This window comes from Procambarus clarkii, chromosome 77 (genome assembly GCF_040958095.1).
Source record: "Procambarus clarkii isolate CNS0578487 chromosome 77, FALCON_Pclarkii_2.0, whole genome shotgun sequence".
Classification (NCBI taxonomy): Eukaryota; Metazoa; Arthropoda; class Malacostraca; order Decapoda; family Cambaridae; genus Procambarus; species Procambarus clarkii.
Window position 1 is genome coordinate 5,693,410 of NC_091226.1, and position 13,423 is coordinate 5,706,832.

The 13,423-nt window shown below is 38.1% G+C and overlaps 1 long non-coding RNA gene across 1 annotated transcript in view; it reads right to left on the bottom strand.

Moving 5' to 3' along the window:
- Positions 1-4,868, bottom strand: part of LOC138357318 (uncharacterized) — a 7,764-nt gene extending 2,896 nt beyond the window's left edge. The window contains exons 1-3 of the long non-coding RNA XR_011224915.1: positions 4,830-4,868; positions 3,994-4,071; positions 844-950 (exon numbers count right to left, since the gene is read on the bottom strand). This is a non-coding gene — a long non-coding RNA (uncharacterized lncRNA). The remainder of the gene's footprint in view (positions 1-843; positions 951-3,993; positions 4,072-4,829) is intronic.
- Positions 4,869-13,423: the final 8,555 nt, after the last annotated feature.

The window sequence follows — 13,423 nt, forward strand, 5'->3', positions numbered from 1 at the left end:
TAAAAGATTATTAGCAAATTTACACAAATGGTGCATTCGGAAGACAAAACCAATTTTTCACTTTTGACAATTGAGCACCTGCTACATCCAGATTCTAGGGAGGAAAGGAAGGACGATCTTACTGGATCCCATAGCCTCTCCGAGGCACAAACCAGGCTTTTACACAAACCCCCCCCCCCCCCCCTGCACCCGAGCTTTTTAAAATAGTAAATGCCACTATTTTTGCAAAATTATTACGAGATCTATTATTCTAGAGAATAATGCATATAAATGCATATATGCATATAAATACAAAAGTAAATCAAATCTTATCCTTGTATAATATACAAGCTGATGTGAGATCCCTGTCTACAGGTGGACTGGAACTATTATCCAGTAGGCAGTCTACTGTATTTTATCAAACCGTTATTAGTATAATAGATCTCGTAATAATTTTGCAAAAATAATGGCATTTACTATTTTTAAAAGATTATTAGCAAATTTACACAAATGGTGCATTCGGAAGACAAAACCAATTTTTCACTTTTGACAATTGAGCACCTGCTACATCCAGATTCTAGGGAGGAAAGGAAGGACGATCTTACTGGATCCCATAGCCTCTCCGAGGCACAAACCAGGCTTTTACATAACCCCCCCCCCCTGCACCCGAGCTTTTTAAAATAGTAAATGCCATTATTTTTGCAAAATTATTACGAGATCTATTATACTAATAACGGTAAATAAATAATAAATAGTAAATAAATCAAAATCAGTTACATTATTTTATCTTATTCATAGCATAAATGTTCTCGAAGATTACTAAAAAGAAATTGAATTAGACTACAGCAAATTGGCAAACTTTACCTTGTATCTGTTTCCACCGAGTTTGTTTGGGGCGTTCTTCAACATATCAGCAATACTTGTCTCAACATCTCTTTCAGTTGCATTAGTGTGGGTGTTGATACAGGCTTCTGGAAATTTATAAGAATTAATTAATATATATAATTATAATTCACTTTGCTATTCCCCATTCCACAGTCCTCTCGTCCTTCCCACTTCCCTGTCCCCACATCATCCCCACTATTCCCACTTCCCTGTCCCATCGTCCTCCTTACCATTTTCCCCTCCCCTGTCCTTCTTCCTCCCCCACCATCTCCCATTCACCTGTCCCTTTGTCCTCCCCAGCATTCCCCTGTCCCCACCATCCCCAACTCCCCAGTCCCCTCGTCCTCCCCACCATTACCCTCTCCTCTGTCCCCTCGTCTTCCCCACCATACCCCCCTCTCGTCCTCCCCACCATTCCAAACTACCTCATCCGATGCATTCTATAATGGTCTGATGCTTCCATCAGAAAATTGGGAACATCAAATGATCTGATATTCCCATCACTGAAAAATAAGAACAGCTAAAAAAATGAAATGAAAAAAATAAAAAAATAAACTATACTCATGAAATGAACAGTATGGTAAACAACACAGCTCAATTTCAATGCAATGTCACACAAAATTATTAAATCGAAATGAAAATAAATTGAAATCTATGAAAATTCAAATTATCAATACAATCGGAAATATTGAAATAATATCGCAACATAATATAGTGTGGGTTGCTCTTACGTGCAACAGACGGTGCTGTTTTTCAAAAAAGGCATGGTTTTACCTGTCACAAGTGTGGCATCTATACTTATACTCACGAAATGAACGGTATGGTAAACAACATAGCTCAATTGCAATGCAATGTCACAATAACATTTAATAACAATAATAACAATAACATTTAAATATACTTTAAGATATAATCTAGAAGAAAATAAGAACATTGAAACGGTTCATGAACTCGATTTCAATAAAGGACACTATGGGGAACTTTGAAAAACAGTTAATGAGTATAATTAGACAGACTTGTTGCTAGGCAGAGGAGTAAATAATGAGATATATGGCAAATTTTGCAAAATATACGGCACACAAACATTCATACCCAAACAAAGCAAAATGCTAGGTAAGAACAAAGCAGTTGGCCCGTAGGGGAAAGGAGATACCCACAAGACTGGAATACAAGTCATTAACAAGCACACAAGTACTACACTACACAACAACCGCACTACTACCAGAACTGGACGAATCACTACCAAAACAACACATTGCACATCACTACCAAAACAACACAACACAACACAAGCATTGGCAAAGAATTATAGACCAGTTGCACTAACATCCCACATAATAAAATTATTTGAGAGTGATCAGGAGTCAGATTACTAGTTTTATAGAGACCAATGACCTCCACAATCCAGGCCAACAAGGATTTAGAGCAGTTTCTATGATCGAGCCACTGAGATCTATAAAGAATTCTGATCAAGAAAGAGATCTAGGGGTGGTTTTAGATAGAAAACTATAACCTGAGGATCATATTAAGAACATTCTGCGAGGGGCCTATGCTACACTTTTTAACTTTAGAATTGCTTTTAAATACATAGGTCAAAAAGTTTTAAAAGTTTTAAAAGTTTTTTAAACCTCTCGTGTATCATGAGTGTTAAAGCATCAGATGGTGCATTCAGATGATGAATATTACCTAGTTCCTTCATCTGGGAAGAATGAACACATATTGGTGCATTCGGATGATAAAAACTAACTACTGTAGTTTAATTGATCAACAGACTGTATATCATATGCAGACTGTATGTGGATCTGCGGGCCACTCCAAACAACAGCCTGGTGGACCAAGCTCCACCAGGGCTAAAGCACAAAGTGATATAGATGTGATAGAGAAACTAGGTCAAATGGAGGAGTAGGTCTGTATATTAAACAGCACCTGACGTGCACAGAGCTACTAAACTCAATGTGGTGGTAGAGTGGTGGGGGGGGGGGGAAACATTGCAGAAAAAAACAAAAATACAATTTGGTCAACAAAACAGCATTGTTTAAAATAGAAGACATGGGTTGTCATTTTGGGGGTAAGGTAGGTTACATTGAGTTAATTAGTTAGTACTTAGTTTTTATCTTAAACTGGTTGGGAGAGGTACAGTGTTGCTGTGCTGGTGAAAGAACACCTAAAGGTAAATTAAATAATGATTGCGAATCCACAAGAAGTTGACATAATATCGCTAGAGATCTGCAATCAGGATGATAAACTTTCCTTAAAGAATTTGACAAACACTTGCTGATAGGACATGAAGTAAATGAAATGTATGTCAAGTTTTGTGAAATATATGATAAAAGCACAACAAAATTTGTACCAAAGGAGAGATGCAGAACTAGGAAAAGGGGTTTGTTCAACAGAAATTGCGAGAGGGCCTGAGACCCAAACACACACAAATGGAATCAATATATAGCAAGAGGCCAAACCCCCAAACATACAAGCGATGCAAAGATGCGAGAAACAGCAGCAGCATTAAGGAGAGGGACTTAAGGACCATAAATAAAGTGTGAAAATAAACTCGAGTAAATTTTTTTAACTACTCTCGACAGTGAAGAAAAACAAATATTCAGACGATTTGTGTTAGAATCATTAATCTTACACTTTCGGTCATATTCAACAACACAAATACATACACACACATTCCTGTTGCTGTAGCAAGTGAAGAATTACACACACAGATCACAATAACGTGATGCATCAAATGAACAAATCCACAAGGGCCGTGACGAGGATTCGAACCTGCGTCCGGGAGCATCCCAGACACTGCCTTAATCGACTGAGCTACAACAGGGTAAAAGGGTTGAAACCGAAGTTCTACTGAACTTACTGGATCCCATAGCCTCTCCGAGGCACAAACCAGGCTTTTACACAACCCCCCCCCCCTGCACCCGAGCTATGTCAACAGGCCGTTCTCCCTCTTCGCCCTTCCGAATGCACCATATCAGTAAATTTTTTAATAATCTTTTAAAAATAGTAAATGCCACTATTTTTGCAAAATTATTACGAGATCTATTATTCTATAGAATAATGCATATAAATGCATATATGCATATAAATACAAAACATAAATACAAAAGTAAATGTAAATAATTTTACCTTGCACCTAGATCCACCAAGCCTGTATGGCGCGCGTTTCAGTACTTCGGAAATCTAGAACTATCTTGAATCTCTAATCTGCAATGAAACAATACATATTATTGCACTTACCAAAACATGGATGAATGTAGAAAATACAGAACTATTAGCTGAATATCAAATAAATGGATTTAATCTATTTCACACAGATAGATATATTACACCGTGTATATTAGGTAATACCTAACATACACGCCTCCACACACACTACATTTGAAATGTAGTCTCAAAAAGACTACATTTCAACAGCAAAAATTACTCCATAAAAAAATAATTAAATTATTGACCAACATGAGAGAGGGTTAGCCAACATGAGGGTTGTGTTGATTGCCTGAAAATATTTAAATTGTGTAATGTATTGAATGGCATTTTTCAAGTTACAACATTTTTTAAATTACTGAACTAGGTTCTAGGCTTTGCTAGGCTTAATTCAATTATTACAGATAAGCCTAACCTAGCCTAGAACCCAGTGGGTTTTCTTCCTATTGGGGAGTGTTGTACATGCCTCGCCTCCACATACACACTAGCACAGCCAGGCCTCGCCTCCACATACACACTAGCACAGCCAGGCCTCGCCTCCACATACACCAGCACTGCCAGGCCTCGCCTCGCCTCCACATACACCAGCACTGCCAGGCCTCGCCTCCACATTTAAACCAACCAAGCCCACAAATACGTTAACATGGACCAGCATTACACCGTCTAACATACTCTGTCAGATGTAACAACTAAATTTGTGAATTCAAGACCAAATCTATTGTATAACACAGTGTTAGTACGAGAAAAACATTACTTACATTCGAAGCCGTGTTTTAAAATGGCGGCGGTCTTGTACTGACGCTCCAAACTGTGTGTTCGTTTGCGTATGATGAACGTGTGACAATTTACTACAACAATTATTTAATTATTCTTATTCTTTATTTTAATATTTTTAGGGTACATGAAATTTCAAACTTATTTGCACACAATAATATAATTGCATTGTCATAACCTTTATATATTACGGAAAATACGATGACATGAACGAAGTCAAAGTGAAGTTGAAGTCAAAGTCATTCGCCGAACGTATTAGTCATTTTTTTTCATACATACATAGTTGATTTACAAACATAATGTTGGATTTATAGATTTATTTATAAATTTGTATTTATTTACCTGTATTTACCCAAGTCTTTCCTAAATCTAAACTTATCCAATTTATACCCATTGTTTCGTGTTCTATCTTGTGTTGACAATTTTAATACCCTATTAATATCCCCTTTGTTATATCTATTCAGGAAATTGTGGTTGATCTCGAACCCATTGATAATGTGACGACTTATACAGAATTTTGTAACTATATCATCAAGATTGTAACCAGCTTAGCTAAATGTAGTGTGGGGTTCAGTCCCTAAGCCCATATATGTGCCTCTCTAACCATTTAGGTTACAGGGCAAAAACATAAAAACAAAGGTAACTGCAGAAGGCCTATTGGCCCATACCAGGCAGCTCCTATCTATAACAGATAAACACTAAGTACTACCTAATTAACTCAATGTAACCTACCAACCTAACCCCCAAAATGTCAATCCATATCTTTTATTTTAAACAATGCTGTTTTGTTGACCAAATTGTATTTTTACTCTTTTTCTGTCATGTTTCTCCCACCCCTGTTTTTTCCCTTTTTTCTTATTTTTTCTCAACATAATTCATACTTTAATTATGCGGATCAGGACATCACCTGATCAAACACATCAAACATCGTTTGACCACCATCAAACACACACATTTCGTGTGTGTTTGACGCTCACTGATATGTACCAGCGTTGTTTTATATATGGTGCTATTCTATCTTACGCTTTGTTGCTCTTTTTTACCTACGGGCTCATAGAACATTCTATTGCGAAAACATTGGCACAAAAATGAATGACGTACATACAATAATAATGTCAGGACAGTGATATAATTATAAACTTTCAAAGCACTGTATCGCCTATGTGTCGTCTTGTCACCAATACTGGGTAACAGTTCCGCCACTTCCCACACTCTTGCGGGTGGGCAGCGACCATTATTCTACGTTTATATTCATATCACCGTGTTGGGAATTTCATTGCGAGTACATTGATACCAAAATTAACGCTGTAGGACAAGTGTGGAAGTGATAACAATCCCAAGAGTAAAAACATTTTGTTGCTCTTGGGCACTCACGGCGAGTCATCTACGTAGGTATTTATTGGGTGCTGGTATTCATATAACTTTTGGTGACCGTTTTTGCTGATTTTCTTCTAGAGAATGTTATTGCGAACACGTTGGTACCAAAATGAAATACATAGCTCGAGAACTAAGGTCAGGAGAGTAAAAAGAGTATACACATTTTTGTTTTGACGCTTAATTAAGGTTATTGTGAGTACTCATCGCCTGCCTAGAAACTGGAACTAGTAATTCCATCTATCATACATATCATACAAGAGGAGCCACACATCTATGGATCATCCAATAAAATCAGCAGACTTCTAGATGTTACTACTGCTCGGCTTAGACTCGGTTACAAGTATCTCTGGGAATTCTCATTATCTGCTGATGTAGACCTGACCAAATGTAAACTGTGTCAACAAAATTATTCGCACACCCTCCGTCACTATGTGATGGAGTGCGAAAAGATACATGAATTTAGAGACAATTCTATAACCAATGTTCCAGCGATGTGTCAATATTTCATTCAAAATGATCTGCTACCAGAAATTTTAGCCAAATATCCCCAGTTTGCTAACTGTAGATAACAACTAAGTGATTGTAACCTATCCACCGCTGCCCACTGGATGGGGGACGGTGTGCAGGACAAACATATAAATTTTGATACTAGCTCTCCACATATGTCAGTTGCTTAATTTAGAACCTGTACTTGAGGTCGATCTCGAACCCATTGTTGATGTGATGACTTATATTGAATTTTGTAACTAGCTCATCAAGATTGTAACTTGCTTAGCTAAATGAATTGTGGGGTTCAGTCCCTAAGCCCATATATGTGCCTCTCTAACCATTTAGGTTACAGGGCAAAAACATAAAAACAAAGGTAACTGCAGAAGGCCTATTGGCCCATACCAGGCAGCTCCTATCTATAACAGATAAACACTAAGTACTACCTAATTAACTCAATGTAACCTACCAACCTAACCCCCAAAATGTCAATCCATATCTTTTATTTTAAACAATGCTGTTTTGTTGACCAAATTGTATTTTTACTCTTTTTCTGTCATGTTTCTCCCACCCCTGTTTTTTCCCTTTTTTCTTATTTTTTCTCAACATAATTCATACTTTAATTATGCGGATCAGGACATCACCTGATCAAACACATCAAACATCGTTTGACCACCATCAAACACACACATTTCGTGTGTGTTTGACGCTCACTGATATGTACCAGCGTTGTTTTATATATGGTGCTATTCTATCTTACGCTTTGTTGCTCTTTTTTACCTACGGGCTCATAGAACATTCTATTGCGAAAACATTGGCACAAAAATGAATGACGTACATACAATAATAATGTCAGGACAGTGATATAATTATAAACTTTCAAAGCACTGTATCGCCTATGTGTCGTCTTGTCACCAATACTGGGTAACAGTTCCGCCACTTCCCACACTCTTGCGGGTGGGCAGCGACCATTATTCTACGTTTATATTCATATCACCGTGTTGGGAATTTCATTGCGAGTACATTGATACCAAAATTAACGCTGTAGGACAAGTGTGGAAGTGATAACAATCCCAAGAGTAAAAACATTTTGTTGCTCTTGGGCACTCACGGCGAGTCATCTACGTAGGTATTTATTGGGTGCTGGTATTCATATAACTTTTGGTGACCGTTTTTGCTGATTTTCTTCTAGAGAATGTTATTGCGAACACGTTGGTACCAAAATGAAATACATAGCTCGAGAACTAAGGTCAGGAGAGTAAAAAGAGTATACACATTTTTGTTTTGACGCTTAATTAAGGTTATTGTGAGTACTCATCGCCTGCCTAGAAACTGGAACTAGTAATTCCATCTATCATACATATCATACAAGAGGAGCCACACATCTATGGATCATCCAATAAAATCAGCAGACTTCTAGATGTTACTACTGCTCGGCTTAGACTCGTTACAAGTATCTCTGGGAATTCTCATTATCTGCTGATGTAGACCTGACCAAATGTAAACTGTGTCAACAAAATTATTCGCACACCCTCCGTCACTATGTGATGGAGTGCGAAAAGATACATGAATTTAGAGACAATTCTATAACCAATGTTCCAGCGATGTGTCAATATTTCATTCAAAATGATCTGCTACCAGAAATTTTAGCCAAATATCCCCAGTTTGCTAACTGTAGATAACAACTAAGTGATTGTAACCTATCCACCGCTGCCCACTGGATGGGGGACGGTGTGCAGGACAAACATATAAATTTTGATACTAGCTCTCCACATATGTCAGTTGCTTAATTTAGAACCTGTACTTGAGGTCGATCTCGAACCCATTGTTGATGTGATGACTTATATTGAATTTTGTAACTAGCTCATCAAGATTGTAACTTGCTTAGCTAAATGAATTGTGGGGTTCAGTCCCTAAGCCCATATATGTGCCTCTCTAACCATTTAGGTTACAGGGCAAAAACATAAAAACAAAGGTAACTGCAGAAGGCCTATTGGCCCATACCAGGCAGCTCCTATCTATAACAGATAAACACTAAGTACTACCTAATTAACTCAATGTAACCTACCAACCTAACCCCCAAAATGTCAATCCATATCTTTTATTTTAAACAATGCTGTTTTGTTGACCAAATTGTATTTTTACTCTTTTTCTGTCATGTTTCTCCCACCCCTGTTTTTTCCCTTTTTTCTTATTTTTTCTCAACATAATTCATACTTTAATTATGCGGATCAGGACATCACCTGATCAAACACATCAAACATCGTTTGACCACCATCAAACACACACATTTCGTGTGTGTTTGACGCTCACTGATATGTACCAGCGTTGTTTTATATATGGTGCTATTCTATCTTACGCTTTGTTGCTCTTTTTTACCTACGGGCTCATAGAACATTCTATTGCGAAAACATTGGCACAAAAATGAATGACGTACATACAATAATAATGTCAGGACAGTGATATAATTATAAACTTTCAAAGCACTGTATCGCCCATGTGTCGTCTTGTCACCAATACTGGGTAACAGTTCCGCCACTTCCCACACTCTTGCGGGTGGGCAGCGACCATTATTCTACGTTTATATTCATATCACCGTGTTGGGAATTTCATTGCGAGTACATTGATACCAAAATTAACGCTGTAGGACAAGTGTGGAAGTGATAACAATCCCAAGAGTAAAAACATTTTGTTGCTCTTGGGCACTCACGGCGAGTCATCTACGTAGGTATTTATTGGGTGCTGGTATTCATATAACTTTTGGTGACCGTTTTTGCTGATTTTCTTCTAGAGAATGTTATTGCGAACACGTTGGTACCAAAATGAAATACATAGCTCGAGAACTAAGGTCAGGAGAGTAAAAAGAGTATACACATTTTTGTTTTGACGCTTAATTAAGGTTATTGTGAGTACTCATCGCCTGCCTAGAAACTGGAACTAGTAATTCCATCTATCATACATATCATACAAGAGGAGCCACACATCTATGGATCATCCAATAAAATCAGCAGACTTCTAGATGTTACTACTGCTCGGCTTAGACTCGGTTACAAGTATCTCTGGGAATTCTCATTATCTGCTGATGTAGACCTGACCAAATGTAAACTGTGTCAACAAAATTATTCGCACACCCTCCGTCACTATGTGATGGAGTGCGAAAAGATACATGAATTTAGAGACAATTCTATAACCAATGTTCCAGCGATGTGTCAATATTTCATTCAAAATGATCTGCTACCAGAAATTTTAGCCAAATATCCCCAGTTTGCTAACTGTAGATAACAACTAAGTGATTGTAACCTATCCACCGCTGCCCACTGGATGGGGGACGGTGTGCAGGACAAACATATAAATTTTGATACTAGCTCTCCACATATGTCAGTTGCTTAATTTAGAACCTGTACTTGAGGTCGATCTCGAACCCATTGTTGATGTGATGACTTATATTGAATTTTGTAACTAGCTCATCAAGATTGTAACTTGCTTAGCTAAATGAATTGTGGGGTTCAGTCCCTGAGCCCATTATGTGCCTCTGTAACCCTTTCCACAACCGCCCACAAGATGGGTATGGGGTGCATAATGGGGTGGGGTGTCTTGGCCAAACGTGCCACATCAAAACCACAAGTTGACATTGAATGTGAATTAACAATGAGACAAGTAAGATTTATACTAATACATTTATACTAACTCTGTTGAGCGTTGACCATTTATACATCAAATCTGTTGATGTGAGCACTTTAGTTTAGTCTGCCGTTTAAAGAAAAAAAGAGCATATCAATGGTATATCACAGAAAACGAATTTATCATAAACTCATGTATTTGTCTTATCATATTGAACTGCATTCATATTTTTAATATATAACAATATGAATATACAAATTTCTGTAAATCCCCTACCTTGTTGGAATCTGTGGAAATGAATGAGCAAATGTGCTGGCTGAAGGCGCTGAAGGAAACCACATTGGTTTCATTTTGGATACAAATGTCCATGGAAATTCAAAATGGAAACTAATTATATAGTTGAACCTGCAGAGACGAGTTTAAGAATCTGTGTTGAGAGTGATGGACACAGCCTTCACAATTATACTTCAGAGAATGTAAACATCTAAGAGTCATTAGAAATATGTGTAGAATAATAAACCCTACATTGTTTGAGTTAGGGAAAACACCATTTGTGATATATAGATACTATAGCTGTTCCTAAAGATTCACCCTTTTTTGCACCAGCAAGATAACATATAAGATTTTAAGAGTTGACGAATGTTAATATTCTTGTTTGATAAACTGTGAACTTGAGACATAGTTAATAAGAACATATTAACACAACAAAATGTTTTCAAAATCCTTAACACCACTTTCCAGCAACTTATATAATTTATATAAATTATTTTAGAGAATAATACATAAATTATATATTTAAACATGATATAGTGTTTAGTGGAATGTATAAGGAGTCAAATTGTGTTAAAAAGAGCAATTTTTAGAAAATTTGGAAAAATACTTTTTTCTGTTCAAATTATAACTAAATGGATTATAAAGGTTTCACTCAGCCAATATATATCATTCACAATTTATTAATGAATTTTACAAAAAAACACCATAAATTTTATATTTAAACATGTAAAAACTATTTGTTTTACATTTGGAAGAAAATAATTGTAGAAAAACAATTTATAATTAAACCTTTGTGTTTGGATTTTTTGAGTAAAAGTTTCTCAAAGGCTCTCCTGCACCATTCTCAATGCAAATCATTCCCACACCTATGGCAAGAGATAGGCGAACGTTGTGTAGATGATTTGTGTTTGCTGGGTAGAGACCTCAAAGAGAACGGTATCGATGTTGAGACTCAGAAAATCATCCAGGGAGAAGGTGGTAAAGTATTTTGGAAGAATATGCCACAATAAAAGCAACATTTTGCAGAAATGCTAAAAAAAAATGACTCTGAAGTAATGTCTGCAGTGATGGAGGTGGCAGTAAAAACAGTCACCTCACAGGAAGCGGCATGCTTCACTAGCCAGCTGCTGGAAAGGAAAAGATGAGTGGTTGCTGTAGGTATTAAGAAGCAGGAAGGCTCCAATAGGACAGAGTGGAATGATAAGGACAAAGCGGCAGTGAATGAAAAACTGAAGGCACTAGACATGGAAGGGGCTGAGCATAGCATTGAGAAGGTTTTCAGGCTAGGCTGGTACAACAAAGATCGAGACCGAGTGAGAAAGATTTGTTTGCAAACGAGAACATAAAGGAGAAGATTCTATCAAGGAAGAGCTACCTGCAAAATGTGGGAGAATTAAAAAATGTATTCCTCCAGAGAGATATGACGAGAGAGGAGAGAGCCATGGCCGCAGAAGCGACGAAGAGGTGCAGGGCGAGAGGGGAAAACCAGGAAGTCACAGCTCCCAACACAACACCCCCATAGGCAAGGGGGGAACCCACAACCAGCTACCCAGTAACACCAGCGGGGAGGACAACCCCAACACCCTCCTCTACATAGAAAACCCCCCTACCCCACACCCTCCCTGCCCCACTCAAATTTTCAGCCAAATCTCCCTCCCCTCACACCCCATCCCCACCCCTCTACCCCTCCCCTCATCCCTCCAAGTCCACCCTTCCCCCCTTTTCCTTCCTGTCCTCCCTCCCCTTTCACCCCATACCCTTCCCTGTCCCTCTCCCTTCACTGGATCCCCCGCCCCTCATCCCAGTATCCTCTGAGACCCTGTTATCCACCTCACAGATCGTCACACCCATAGAACAACTTCCCCCACCAACAGAACACTCACCAAGGAGGCGATTTGAGAAGGGACAGAAGAAAGTGAGCCTCAAGACAATGTACACTAACATAGATTGAATTACAAATTAAGCAAATGAGCTTGGAAATTGGGTACTAGAGGAAAATCCAGACATAATAGCCCTCACATAAACAAAGCTAACGAAAACGATAACAAATGCAGTGTTCCCACAGGAATATTATGTTATGAGGTAAGAGAGGGAAAGAAGAGGTGGTGTTGGTGTAGCTCTGCTGGTAAGAAATGGCTAGGATTTTGAGAAGATGGTTATTCAAGGCTGTGAAGGTTTCAGTGACTACATAGCAGGTTCCATAACAACTGGAGGGCAAAAAATTATAGTCATAGTCATATATAATCCACCACCAAATGACAGAAGACCCAGACTGGAATATGATAGAAACAACATGGCCATCATTAACATAATATAGAGGGGAGCTTCTGTTGCTAACAGGAATAGATCTGGACTACTAATTATGAGAGACTTCAACCATGGGAAGATAGATTGGGAGAACAGAGACCGCATGGAGTACCAGAAACATAGAGCGCTAAGCTGCTGAACGTGGCAACAAGAAACTTTCTAAGCCAGCACATCAAGGAACCAACAAGAATGAGAGGAGAAGATGAACCAGCAATGTTTGATTTGATATTTACACTAAATGAGTGGGATATAAGGGAAGTTAAGATTGAAGCACCCTTGGAAATGAGTGATCACAGTGTATTGAACTTTGAGTACCTGGTAGAGCTAGGAATTATCTCCCCCAAAAAAGATCTAGGAAACAAAAGGGTCGCATACTGAAAGGTGACTTATGAAGAGATGAGAAGTTTCCTAAGAGAAATACCAAGGGACACAGACCTCAGAGATAAGTCTGTAAATGGTATGTTGGACTATGTTACCCAAAAGTGTCAGGAGGCAATAAACAGGTTCATCCCGG